The sequence below is a fragment of the Lagenorhynchus albirostris genome, chromosome 15 (assembly GCF_949774975.1).
Source record: "Lagenorhynchus albirostris chromosome 15, mLagAlb1.1, whole genome shotgun sequence".
Classification (NCBI taxonomy): domain Eukaryota; kingdom Metazoa; phylum Chordata; class Mammalia; order Artiodactyla; family Delphinidae; genus Lagenorhynchus; species Lagenorhynchus albirostris.
The window spans coordinates 73,743,305-73,758,054 of NC_083109.1; the positions used below are offsets into that span (position 1 = coordinate 73,743,305).

The window sequence follows — 14,750 nt, forward strand, 5'->3', positions numbered from 1 at the left end:
CTTAATTTTTTTGTTTTTTTAATTGTGAGTGCTCATTGGTGTTTCTAGATTGTGGGCTTTAACCAGGCTTCTGAATTCTCGCACCCAGTCCAGGATATATGAGCCAAAATTAAAACCCAGGGAACGTATCACTACGTTCCTTAGGTCCTGCAGTCCTTAGCCAACCTGCCTTCTTATCTCCACCTTTCAGAGCCTTCTTATGTTTGTTTTATATATAATATCTAGGGGTTTTAGCTGTAGAAATACATTTGTCCAGAACAGAAGACTTATGACTAGACAGTTTTGACATTTATTGTTTTTTGTTTACTATCTCCCCAGTGAACAGTAATAACCAGTCCACTTGGCACTGTTTGTTATTATTAGATTATTTGCACGTAAACTCATTTTGTTTGCTTATGTTAAAAGTGTCACCCAGTATGGTTGCATGGCTACCTCTGTAGTGTTACTGGAAAGGTTTTTCAGAAACTTATATGAAAAGATCTTTTCCTAATCCTAATCAGACCCCATCAAATCCCATTTAATAATTAGGCTAGCAATTTGCAGATGAATGCCTTTTTAAGGGTAGTAAAAGCAGAGTTATAACCAAAGGAAAAAGACAAAACCAAAATCCACAAAACAGATCGTTTAGTCTACAAATAATTGAGGGTGGGCATTGACTATTCAACATCCTCATTGTTTTTGCTGCCAATTCCAAGTTTATTGTTTCTCTGCTGTATTTTTGAAACACATGCCATCTTACAGAGAATGCAAGAGAAAAACCTAAACATTTAATTTGGTTTTAATGGCCTTCACAATCAAGTCCTTTCAGTTTCATTTCACGCCCACTCCCTGGGCCTTTACTAGGCATTGCCATGTTGTTTCTTTCCTCTGTGTATTTGCCGAAGGTATCTCTTCTGCTAGACCTGCCCTCCTTACCCCACTTCACCTGGTGAATTTCTGCTTTTTAAAACTGTAAAACAAACCTCCTTGGGGACCGCTTCTTTCAGAGCTATATGCACATCTGTAAGGCTGTTTTCGCTAAGAAGTTAGGGTTCCTGGAACACAAGGGCTGTCATTCCCAGCACCTCCTAGAGTACCTGGTACATATTAGATTCTCAGTGTTTGTTTAGTGAATTAACAAGCTCTTCACCTTCATTTTCTTTCCTTATTCATTGTCTTGCCTTCTGAAATCAGAGACATTGTTCCATCTTCCTTGCTAATTTTGGTAACTATTTACCTTCTTCCTTATTTATTTACTCATTTATTCAATGAATATTTACTGTTGAGTTTGCTATTTTATAGGTCATCAGTAACCTGCTAGTTGTCAAATCCAGTTGTTTTCTCATTCACCATTCCTCTATTTTTTCTGCAGCAGGAAACTGATGCCCATTCGTGCTTTTGAAAGTCCCTCCTGCCTACTGTACTGTACTTTTTTGATTCTAGTAAAGTTGGCTAGTAAAAATAAGAACATTGCCAGAAAGTGCAGCATTTAAAATCCCCAAACTGTGGCCTTTCTTTCTTTACCCATTTCAAAAATTTGAAATTCTCTCTGAACCAGGATAGCTCAAAATGTAAGGTGAATTGTAAATGAATAAATGAATGAATGAATGAATGAATAAATAAATAAATAAATTCTAGAGAGACCCCAAGCATGGATTGACTATATTTAGTTGACCTTTAAAGATCCTGCATTAAATTTGCAAGGTTTTCACAACATGAATTAGCCTCTGGAGAGTTTATTATAATTTGTATTACTCTGTCCATTCCCAGAATACTCTGTGGTCATTTGCAGTGCAGTGTGATCTTTTCATTGCCATATGCTACACCACATGCAAAGCATTTCTGAATTCTAATAGTGGAATATTTTTTTAATGGATGATTACTTTTTAATATCTCTGTAGAACAGTTTTGTTATTTAGAAGTGATGTTCAGACTAAACAGAAACATAAAGGAGTTTCTGCTGTTGATAAGAAGTAGATTTTTTAAGTGGGTGTAAGAGTAGATGGGAGTAGAAAGTTCAGTGAGCATCTCTGACTTTGAACAAAGGAAATATAAAAAAGACTCACATTGAGATAAATAAGTCAGCATATTCCAGTTCCAGGGTTGAGCTAGAGGGACAGAGAGATGACTACAGATAGTTGGTGAGTGGAGGGTCAGCCTGTCTGTGTGATTTGGAGGGGCTGGCTGGGAGAAGGAGGTACAGTCAGCCCTCTGCTTCTGGGTTTCCAGCCTAGCAGCTTAAATGTAACTGTGGTCCTATCAGTCTGCAAACTAGTAAGACCATGATGAATCTGATGTACTTTGATCATTTTAGTTCAGAAATGTGAAGTCCTTTCTACATATTGGTAATGTCCAATTATAGTGGTTCACTGTCTGTGGAAACCAAGTGGTAGGTTATATGCATGGCTTGCAGAATCCACATAGCGTTTTTAAACTTAATTCCTTATTATTTTAAAATAAACTTTATGTTTTAGTACAGTTTGAGAGTTACAGAAAAATTGAGAAGATAGTACAGAGGGTTACTGTGTGCCCTGGTTTGGCCTATTATTAACATCTTACATTGGTATATAGCACATGTGTTACAATCAATAAACTAATATTGATACATTATTATTCACTGAAGTCCATAATTTAGATTTCCTTAGGTTTCACTTAATGGCCTTTTTCTGTTCTAGGATCCCATAACTTTGAGGAGTAGTCAGGAGGTACTTTGTAGGATGCACCACTACTGGAATTTGTCCAATGTTTTTCTCATAAGACTTGCGTTATGGGTTTTTAGGAGGAAGATCACAGAGGCAGAGTGCCATTTTCATCACATCATGTCAAGCTCCCTTGATTTTGACCTTGATCAGCAAGCTGTGGTAGTGTTTGTCAGTGTTTGTTTTCCCCTCTCCCTTTCTGTAGGAAAATTCTTCCTTCCTCTCTGCTTCGGAAGAAGTGTATATTCAGCACCTATCTAAGGAGTGAGAGTTATACTCCACATCCTTGAGGGTGGAATATCTGCATAAATTATTTGGAATTCTTCTGCACAGGTTTGTCTCTTCTTCCCATTTATTAATTTATTCAATCATTTTTATATCAGTATAGGCTCGTGGATATTTATTTTATAACTTTGGGTTATAATCCCATTCATCTTTATTACTTTTGCCCAAACTATTCTAGCTTTGTCCATGAAGAGCTCTTTTAGTTGGCTCCTGTGTTTCTTTTACATACCCCCATCAATGTGTGTATTTGGGGAGGGCGGGGTTTGTTCATTTTGAGCTCTTTTCTTTCTCGCACCACAAGAAGCTCCAGGCTTGTCTTGTATATTTCCTGCCCCAGTCCTAGAATCAGCCATTTCTCTCAGGATCTGTGGTTTCTTTTATTGGAGAATGGTGTTAGAAACCAAGATCTGGGTGAGGGTGTGCTCGTTGCTACTAGGGTGTTGTTTGTTTTAGGCCCTCTTAGATGACAGAGCAAAGAAATAGATGTGTATGTATCAATACTAACCTTCGTATATACACGTGTAGGTAAATATTTCTATATGTACCATTTGTATCTATATTAAGCTAAACATACTGATGTCTCAGACTCTAATCTGTTACCACATGACTCATCCTAGTCTCCTCTCCTTGCTTATTTATAAATTCACACTCCAACAGTGAGACTCTAATCCTAGCTCCTATTACCAGTCATCTGTTTACTTAATTGTTCGATACCAGTATACATAAAATATATAGCAGTATCAGAATTTTTAACCCTAGAATACAGTGTTTATGCTTAGTTTCTTTTGCCTTTAGTCTTACAGGCTCCACTTACTTTTAAAATTACTTAGGTCAGTGCCCTTTCCACCCCCTCCCCTTCACTGAAGTTATTTCACACATTTGTAATTTAGTAGACTCTCTTGTCACAGTCTGCTCCTCTTCCTGGGTTCCCCTGACCTCCTAAATGACTTTTTAAACTTGCATACTTTAAGGTTCAGTATTTGTGTTATAAAGTTCTGTAGGTTTTGAAAAGTGTATAATGGCATGGAAACATGAATGAACATATTTTTCTTATGCTTGTTTGCCATCTGTACATCTTTGGTAAGGAGGTCAGATCTTTTGCCCATTTATTTACTTGGATTGGTTGTTTTGTTATTGTTGAGTTTTAAGAGCTTTTAAAAGATATTTTGAATACAAGTCATTTATCAGATATGTTTTGCAAATATTTTCTCCCAGTCTACGTGACTCGATTCTTCATTCTCTTACCTGTGCCTTTCTCAGAGCAAATGTTTCTCATTTTAATAAAGTTATCAATTTTTCTTTCATGGTTCATGTCATCAGCAAATAGAGGCAATTTTACATCTTCCTTTCCAATTCTGATACCTTTAATTTTAGTTTTTTCTTGCGTGATTGCTCTACGTAAGACTTCTGGTACTGTGCTGAGTAGGAGTGGTGAGAACGAGCATCCTTGTTTTGTTCCTGATCTTAGAGGAAAAGCTGTCTGCCTTTTACCATTGAGTATGGGCTTGTCTTACACAGCCTTTATTATGTTGAGATATGTTTCTTCCCTGCCTAATTTATTAAGAGTTTCTATCATGAACGGATGTTGAATTTTATCAAATGCTTTTTCTGTGTCTTTTGAGATGATCTTACAACTTTCAAAATGTACCTTAGACTTAAACATAAACTATAACTCTATAAAATTTCTAGAAGATAACAAAGGACATTATTCCCTTCCTCCCTTCCTCTCTCATGGCTTCTTTTGCTTCTTCATTTTCAAACCACTTGTTATGGCTGCTGTAGCCCCAATTTAGCTCAAGCATCCACCACCACTTGGTGCAGTCTCAAGTGCCAAATTCTCAAGAGAAGACTTGCCTATGTGTAAAACCATATTGTCTTTGAACAGAGATAATTTTACTTCTTCATTTCTTATTTGGATGCTTTTTTCCTTTTTCTTGTCTAATTGCTCTGGCTAGGACTTTTATATATGTATGTCTGTTGATCTAGTTGATTTATTGTGTTGTTCAAGTCCTTTGTTTCTGTAGTTATCTTCTGTTTGGTTGTTCTATCCATTATTGAGTATGAGATATTAAAGTCTCCAACTATTGTTATAGAACTGTCTGTTCCTCCCTTCAATTCTGTCAATATCTGCTTCATATATTTTGATGATCTGTGATCAGGTACATAAATGTTTATAATTGTTGTATTGTCTTGCTGTACTGAACCTTTTACTGATATATAATGTCCTTCTTTGTCTCTTGTAACCTTTTTGATTTGACGTCTATTTTGTGTGATATTACTATAGCCACTTCTCCTTTTGGTTACTATTTGCATGGAATATCTTTTTTCATCCTTTCACTTTCAACCTATTTTGTCAGTGGACATAAAGTACAGCACTTGTAAACAGCATATAGTTGGATTATGGGTGTTTTTGTTTGTTTTTTGCCGTACGCGGGCCTCTCACTGTTGTGGCCTCTCCCGTTGTGGAACACAGGCTCCAGACGCACAGGCTCAGCGGCCATGGCTCACGGGCCCAGCCACTCTGTGGCATGTGGGATCTTCCTGGACCGGGGCACGAACCTGCGTTCCATGCATCGGCAGGCAGACTCTCAACCACTGCGCCACCAGGGAAGCCCTGGATTATGGGTTTTTTAATCCGTTTTTCCAATCTCTGTTTTTTGATTGCAGAATTTAATCTATTTACACCTCTGAGATCAGAAGCAGCAGTTGATGGTCAGAAGACAGATCCCCAGTGTTTGGAGGACAGGGTCCTCAGTGCCCACCCTGTCTCCCACAGGCTGCATGCAGGCTGCTCCAGGAACGTGTTTACAGCCGCCTGCTGTGGGCATGGGGAGTGAGGGGTGGGTAGCTACTGCCTGTCTAAACTGAAATTAACTACAATTTACAGTTCAAACCTTCCCCTCAAAGTTGCAAACCTTCAGTAGACTTCAGAGTTCCAAAATAGTTGTGTCAGGCAAGATTCTGCCAGTATAATTTTTGTCTGGGTTGAGAGAAGTCTTCCTAATGCTTTCTACTGCACCACCTTCCCAGAATCCTGTACTCTTATATTTTAAAAGTTTTTACTCAGGGCTTCCCTGGTGGCGCAGTGGTTGAGAATCTGCCTGCCTATGCAGGGGACACGGGTTCGTGCCCCGGTCCGGGAGGATCCCACATGCTGCGGAGCGGCTGGGCCCGTGAGCCATGGCCACTGAGCCTGCGCGTCCGGAGCCTGTGCTCCGCATCGGGAGAGGCCACAACAGTGAGAGGCCCACGTACCGCAAAAAAAAAAAAAAAAAAAAGTTTTTACTTAGTTTAATTCTGAAGTGAATTGACATTGCTGTCCTCCTTCAGCACAATTACAGGGACTTTCCAGTACTCTTTCCTGCAATTAATGCATGTTTTGATGGATCCATGTAAATCTCACTTGCATCCCAGTTGTTCCTGCTGGGTTCCGTTTCCTTCTTGATGACGTAAGTGGTAAACTTAGTCTTTTTTTCCTCTGAAACATCTTTATTTCACTTTTGCTCTTGAATGATAAATTATCAGAGTAGAAAACTCTAAGCTGAGGTATTTCCTTCCAGCACTTTGAAGGTATCATTTTGTTGTTTTCCAGAATAATCTTTTCATTATCTTCTAGTATCTTTCATCATCAGTGAGATGTCTGGTGTCATTCCTTAGTTTTAGTGTCTGCTGTTAAACTCAACAACCAGTAACATTTATTAAGGTCACTTTGATAACACTATGCTTGCATTAATTCATTTAATCCTTAAAAAAATCTTATGAGTCATAAATATTATTTTTCCTCATGTTCCAAAGGAAGAATCTCAGGCCCAGAGAGTACAGATCTTCTCCAGGGACAAATAGGGCATAGTTAGAATTCAATTCCATATCTTTCAAAATTCAAAGACTACTTTGGATCACTACATTATACCATCTCTCAAATGCTACAGAGCAGTCAGACACGGTGGGGAAAGGGAAATGTCCCTTGGAAACAAGGTGCAGTTTCCCATCCCACGTTCACCAAGCAGCATCTCCTTAATCTTCACCACGATCATCAACACTGAGAAAGTTTTTGCCGAATTTGAGGCCTTGTAGGTAATTAAGCACTGATCACAGAGGCCTCCCTCTTGGATATATAAACTCACAATCTGTAAAGGGAGGGAATGAAGAGATGTCACCTCCCACACCTTCCCCTGTTGGAATAAGAAGGGAACTGTATGTCTCCATTAGGGTTTCATGCAGTGTTTTCCTAACAAAATCTACTGACTGAATATTTTCCCCGCTGTGTTACATGTGGAACTCATTCTTATCGGAGACCTGATTGTTCCCAGTAATTACTTTCAGAAAAATGTCAGAGAAAATTGGCAATTTGGTGACACTACTGAGAGGACTTAGCTCTACTCCAACAGGATGGGGGATTAAGATTGAAACTCCAGAAACTGAGTTTCCAGATAAAAAATTTTTAATTGCACTTGGATATATCTAGAATTCAATTGCATTGTTGTAGTTTTGCCTCTCAAAATGGTTCCCCAGGCAGCTGTGCCATGGGAATGCTACTTATCACCAGTAAACTCAGAAAAAGGTGGCAACTCCTCTCAACGTCTCACTGTCACAGGCAGTCAGGTGCACTTTGAAGTCTGTCTTTGGGATCTTTGCCTCCTCTTACCCAAAGAACAAACAATGCAGTTGTAGCTACCACAGGTGAGAACAAAATTCATAAACCTTGGAAATTCACTGTAGCACTCTTTTTTTTGTATTCCAAAGTCACTCTCCCTGTAACTACCTTAGGACTCCCTCTACTCCTTCCCAGTTAACATGTACTTCTGAGTTCTGAGAAGGTCTGGCAGCGCTCCTGTTCCATCCTTTAACCAGTGTTTTTCTAGTTGTGTGGTTGCTAAGTATTACTGTATGTTTGGAGGAGCCAACTACTAAATAATTGATACTAAGATCACATAAATTCTTCTTAAGAGTATGAAAACGAAAATGGTATGTATGATTCTTATTTTTGTATTATTCTACTTTGTTCTCTATATGTGGACTTTGAGGTCTGGTTATCCAATAAAGGATTAATTTTACCCAAAGAAAGGGCTGACATTTGTCCTCAGCTTCCAGGAGGTGATTTCTAAGCTCTTGGAATGTCCTGCCTGACAAGAGTGTCTTTGCTCATCTGGAGGCACATTGGGTCACACTAGATCGTCTATGCTGAGAATGTGGTTTGGGGTGGGGGCTTTGGTCTCCACAGGACCTGCTCGACCTCCAGAGAGGCTGGAAACTAAGGTCAGCCACTCAGCAAGCAGCTAAGTCTAGGTGCACAAACCCCATTAAAATCCCTGGACACCAAGGCTCAGGTGAGCTCCCCAGGTTGGTGGTACTCCACGCCTGTTGTCAGACATTGTTCTGGGTGAAGGTAGCATGTTCCAGGACTCTACTGGGGGGAACGTCGGGAAGCTCCTTGCTTGGAACTCTCCTAGGCTCTGCCCATGTGCCTCTTCCCATGACTGATTTTAATCCCTATCCTTATGCTGTAATAAGCCATACTATGAGTATAACAGCTTTCGGTGAATTCTGTGGGTCCTTGTAGTGAATTGTCAAACGTGAAGGTGAGCTTGGGAACCCCTAAATTTGCAATTGGTGGCAGAAGTGGGAGTGGTCTTGGGGAAACTCCTGAACTTTGTACTGGTATATCTGTTTTCAGATCCCAGCCTCACTGTTTTTCATTTTTCTTATCTGCAAAATAGGGGTAACTCTGTTTACAACGTTACTGTGGTAGCTAAATAAAGTGACATATATAAAGCATCTTCATATAATATAGGATTATATTATAGGATTATATATATATATATAACATATAATAAAGGATCTTCCCTGAAGGTGCTGATCATTTGATTTTTTAATAAAGAATACTACAGTATCATGTGGAAGAATATTTGTACAGAATACCTACGGTGATGATTTTTTGCTTGTTTTTCTCTGTTTGCTCTTTATGTCTTTACTTTGTATTATGGAAGATGAGGGTTAAATTTTCTTCTACCTTTTCTCATCACACACTTCCTATTCTCCCACCTTCCCAGCATACATATGCCATAATTTTATGCATTATTGTGACCATATGAATAGTATTCACTGTTGAGCAGTGCAATCTTTTATGATTGCCATTTGTTTCTGGCACAACTTTTTGGTTTTCCTGGAGTTAATATTTGTCTTTTTGTGTGTGTGTGTGTGTTCTATGTTCTTGAGCTAAATCAACTCTTGAACTCTCTGCCATCATCTATTTCTCCTTTCAGACTTTCAGATGTGTTGAATTTTCTATCAGGTTCATCTTTTTAAAGGAGTCTCTCCAGGGGCACTTTCTGACCCATCTACATTGGACACACAGCTGTCCTACTGGGGTTTCTTTTAGCTTTCTCCTGTGTGGGGTATCTTGTTCCTGTTTTTTCAGGTCTCTTTTTAATTTACTCCCTCATTCAAGTGAAGCATCCTCCAGAAGATTCCTGAGAAAGGGTATGTGGGAGGTGCAATTTATTGAGACTTTGAATTTCTAAAAATATTTTTATTCTCCCTACACATGTGATTGATAGTTTTGCTGGATATAGAATTCTAGATTGGAAATTATTTTCCCTGTGCAATTGGAGCCCTGTCTTTAAGTTTTCAGTGTAGTTGTTGAGAACTCTGAAGGCCTTCTGATTCTTGATCCTTTGTACAGGACCATTTTTCCTTGTTAGATTTCCCTTTGTCTCCATTGTTTTCCCTCCGTGAAATTTCACTGAGATGGGCCTCAGACCGTATGTCTATTTTCATCCATTATGGACCCCTTCAGTCTGGAAACTCGTGGCCTTCACTTCTCAAATTTTTTCCAGAATTATTTCATTGAGGTACCTCTATCCTGTTTCTTCTCCTTCCTTTCAGGAACTCCTATTATTTAAAAATTAGGTCTCTTGGGCCAGTCCTTAAATTTTCTTTTATATTTCTCTCCTATTTTTTATCTTTCTTTTTTACTCTACATTCTAGGAAATGTTTAACATTTTACTTCTTAACTTTCTCAAGAATCTTTCATTTCCATAATTTTAAAATCTAAAGTCTTTTTCATTCTTTGAGTGTTTCTTTTTATAGTGTAACTTTTTAAAATGAATACAGTAATCTCTCATTTCTCTGAGGATAATTGTTTTAGTTTAGTTGTTCGGATTTTTATTTTGTCATTTCCTCCCTACCCTAGGCTCTGTTTACTCTGTTACTCTTTTCTTTTTGTTTATTTTATCTCTCTTCCATGTTAGAAGTTTTCCTCAGATGATCGTCAGTTGTCTGCTCATATTTAAGTGTGAGACTAAAAAGAGTACTGAGAATCCTAAGTGTGTAGACTGGGCTTGACTTTATCTTAGAGAAATCTACCTGGGCCATTTCCTGAGGGAACCCAAGAAGTCTTCATGGCCACCAAGGGTCAGGAAGCAGGGAGTAGGGCTGTTCTGATCTCTCATTTTCAGTGTGACAGCCCTGTTCTCCGCTGTACCTGCTGTCCCATAGTCCATAGATTTTCTATTTTATTGTCTTCCTAGAATAAACCTCTTGTCTTCTGTTGGGGGGTGGGGTGGGTGGGTTGGGTAGGTGCTCAGCTGTGTGTATGTCCAGAGGGTCAGAAAGTTGAGATTCTAACAATTTCTTAGAATGTAAACCAATCTTTGGACTCTTTTTTTTTGGTGGTGGGGGTGAGTTGGGGCCTCTTCTGCCCCACTTCCAGGGGTGACTGGCGCTACCAGTTTGGGGCCTTTGGGGAATTCTGAAGCATAAATTGGGTTGAATCTTGGATTTTTCTGTTTGCTGGTTTAGGATTCAGCTCTCTTGGGTCTGCTAAGCCAGTTATTGCTTATCTGTCATCTTTTAAGCTTCTAAAAGTTTGCTACTGTTTTCTCCTCTCCTGACCTCTTTGTTTTTATAAGTTACATATCTTTTAGAAATACCTTTACAGTCATTTTAGTGAGATTTTAAGAAGAAATGAAGCAAATGCCTGTGTTTAATCTGACATCTTTAATAGAATGTTATTAAACATTTAAAATAATAAAGGCCCTATTTGTCATCATTCTGTTTAATGAAATTTTCCAAGTGTGAAAGGTATGGAAGTAATGAGAACAGGGCCCTTTGTACCACAGCTTGATTGTTCTAGGTGGTGGGAGCTTGTAGAACTGGCCGGTCTGGCCAGCAAGACCACACACACATTCTCAGCAGCCTGGCATCGTCTAGTCAGGCCATACCATATTGCGCTTGTGGTGTATTTTTGAGATCATCTGTGACCTTTTGAGTTTATTTGTAATTCTGCATAGATTTCCTCTTCCCTTACTGTTGGATTTGAGGAATTCTTGAAGCAGGGTGACCTCATGTCTCAGCATACTTAACCTCAAATTTTGTGATTTGGGGTTTCATTCCTCTATTTATGCAGCTCCAACTTTCAGCTTTATTTTTGTGCCAATCATACTAAAGTTTGCCCTTTTAGCTTCTGCCTTTTGCGTGGAATATTTTGACTTTTTCTGAGCTATTATTCAGCGCGATTATTCTCACATTGTCTTGAGAGGGGGGTATGTGTGGATGCAGTTTTGTCTTAGGGGTTTTATAGCTCAGCATTAATTTGAGAGTAACCTACAGTTACAGACTGAAGGTTTATGTCCCTTCAAAATTCCTATGTTGAAGTCTTAACCACCCCACCCCACCCCCCCCCAACCAGTATGGCCATATTTGGGATGGGGTCTCCAAGGCAGCAGTGAAGGTTAAATGAGGTCATAAGGTGAGGCCCTGATCTGATGGGGTTGGTGCCCTTATAAGTAGACACCAGAGTGCCCCCACCGGCATCCTCTGCTTGTGCACATACTGAGAAGATGTCACGTGAAGCCAAAGTGAGAAGGGGGCTGTCTGCTGGAACCTTCACCTTAGGCTTCTAGCATCGAGAACTGTGAGAAAATTAACTTTTGTGGTTTAAGACACCCAGTCTATGGTATTTTGTTATGCAGCCAGGCAAAGTGATACACCAGCCTTCTGTCACATTTACTTGGTCTTCTAGTTTGTTTTTTTAGACATTGGCAGTCCGAGTTGTCAGTTGACAGATATTAGCTTATAGTTGTCATACCCATGCAACTAATTTCTTCTGTTTTAAGCCAGGGTAGAGCTCTGTAGTTAGGAGCCCAGATCTTCAGGCTGCATCAGGTTTAAGCCAGGGTAGAGCTCTGTAGTTGGGAGCCCAGATCTTCAGGCTGCGTTAGGTTTAAGCCAGGGTAGAGCTCCGTAGTTGGGAGCCCAGATCTTCAGGCTGCGTCAGGAGTTAGGAAATCAGTGCAGTGGGTTGCAGCTGGCAGTTTTTAAATGAAATACGTTGCCTATAGTTTTGTGAAAGTTGTGTTTCCAGAGTATGTGTATGTGAATGTGTATACTAGATCAAGATGTAAAATATGTTTCTTACTGTAGGTTGTGGCAAAGAAAAAAGATTTTAAATCTATTGCTGTAGTCCAAGCTAATCTTTTAGTTCCTCTTGGAATATCCATGGCAAGTGATTCTCGTCAGAGTTTGAGGGAAAAGGAAGACCAGAATTGTGGACACTGAGGGTTCGGAGTTCAGACCTAGAGCTCTGAACCCCAAAATGGAAAGACACAGGGAAGAGGAGAACATGGTATCCGTGTAACTCGGCAAGCGAAGCAGGGAACCCCCAGGAGGACTCTTCTTAGTGGGGCCAAGCTCCTGGGGGCTGGCTGTGATATCACCTTTCTCTGCATTCCCAGAGCGCACTCACTGCACACACCATGTTATAGTATAACTAGTTTTTAATTGTCTGTGACTGGGCCACGTCCATAGTTGGCACTCCATAAATGTTAGTAGGAGGGAGGAATAAAAGGTAGGCATTGTTATCGGCCTTGTTTTACTGTCATCCGAGTTAATGACATGTTTAATCCTGCACTGGTTGGGAAGTAAGCCCACTTCCAGTCACGTGTGAACGTTGTGCCCTCTATCATGAGTGCACTGTGAACAGAGTCCACACTATTCTATGGAGCCAAGAGCAACAAAATTCCATCCTGTCTCTCAAGATGTCAGGAGAACAGGTGGAAATGTTTTCATTGTATGGACTTCTAGCTTTATTAAGAGAGGTAAGGAGGAAGAGGTTATAATACGTCAGGAATAGTCATGAAACCAGCAGCCTTGGCAGGATGCAGGGGGAGCGGGGGAAGTGGCTACGGAAGCAAGTATAATGTGCTCTTGTTGGGCGAGTTCAGGGTGCAGTGAAGGCCTGTGGCAGGGAACTGTCATGGTCGTCTAAAGGGATTCAGGAGGACTTCCCAGAGCAAAGGACATTTATGAAGAGATTTGAGGCTTAAGTAGTAGGTGTTAATCAAACAGAGGTAACAACATAGGAGTCACCAGAGGGGGCGGGTAGCTCATGAGCAGCCTCCAGTTGGAGATGTGACGTTTAGACGGCATGTCCTGGGTGGTGGCGCTCTATTCTGCTGTAGGCATAGCCATCTACTGCAGCCTGCAGAAGCCGGAAGCAGCCCAAACTGGAATCAGACAGTCAGTCAGCCGGCAGACCGTTGCCGACTTCTAGAAGTGAGGCCCTGCCTTAGGGCAGTGGCAGGATGTGGCCTTGGAAGTACAGCTAAGGAAGAATTGATAAGGCCTGACCATGTTTGGGGTGTAAGCGGCCAGGGAAAGGAGGGACACCTTTGACTCTAGTTTTGAGGTTCAGCACCCGGGGATGACAGTGATTACTTTCCTAGTGGTAGAGAACATTTGAGAGCAGTCAGTCTTGAGAGGGAAAATGGTGGGGAATGTGGATTTTACATGTTGAGTTGTAGAATTCATAGAGCTCTTAGGGCAACTTTTCAAGGAATGGTCTTATTAGAAGAAAATTTTTCATGATTCATAGGTAGACTAAACTTTCCCATTTATGTGGCATCTTTTCCCTCAGAAAGCTCCTAGCTGTTGGGTAAAAAATTAGATGTTATTTAAATACAGCATATTTTAATATTCTAAATCCAGGAACCTAAATATTTTCAATATTTTTCTCAGCTAGGACATGAAATTGTTACTTACCTCGGTTCATAATCAGGTTTTTTTAAAAAACGGTGGCATAACAAAGATTTGTCCATTTATAAATCAAATATCAACGTATTATACATTGACACGATTGAATGCCAAGTGGTTGCTTTGAATTAAAAGCCTTCACAGTTCAATTTGTAGTTCCTTCAGAGCCTCCTCAACTTACATTGTCTTTTCTTCATTCGGGATCATTATTCTACAGTGACTTTTGAGAAGCAATTTTCTTAAAAGAGTACAAATTGGATTATTCCCCTTTATTGAATTGAAATTCTTAACAGGGCTTTCCGTTAATGAGATATTGTATTCATGTTAGGCTAAAAGGGCTAGTTTGAGTCATTAAGTTAGCGTTTCAGAATTAGAAAGGCATCAATTAAAGCTTCACTAATAACTCAAGCAAAATTTAGTAATAAAGGGATTCCACTAGGTGCTGCTAACACAAGCATGAAAATTCATACCAGGGAAAACTGGCAACAAGAGGAATCTGAATTAGCTTGACACATGATAATGCCGAAAACGTCATTAATCTCCTTCCAGTGATACTGCTCAAGATAAACACATCCTTGACTTTCAGTTCTAGGATGTATTCTTTATTCAGCGACTGGGTCTTCCAGGTCCAGCACGGAAGTGGTCCTAAGGGAAAAGAAACTCTCCTTTGACTGTGTATAGAACATTCTGCTTTGATACGGAACCATGTCTGGAGCGCAGAAGAATTTTCTTTAACGTGATAGGGAAAAAGTATCA

At 39.9% G+C, this 14,750-nt stretch overlaps 1 protein-coding gene across 5 annotated transcripts in view; it reads left to right on the plus strand.

The window, feature by feature from the left end:
* The window catches only part of LOC132506147 (S-adenosyl-L-methionine-dependent tRNA 4-demethylwyosine synthase TYW1), a 263,328-nt gene that overhangs the window by 196,227 nt on the left and 52,351 nt on the right, over nt 1-14,750 (plus strand). The window lies entirely within an intron of this gene.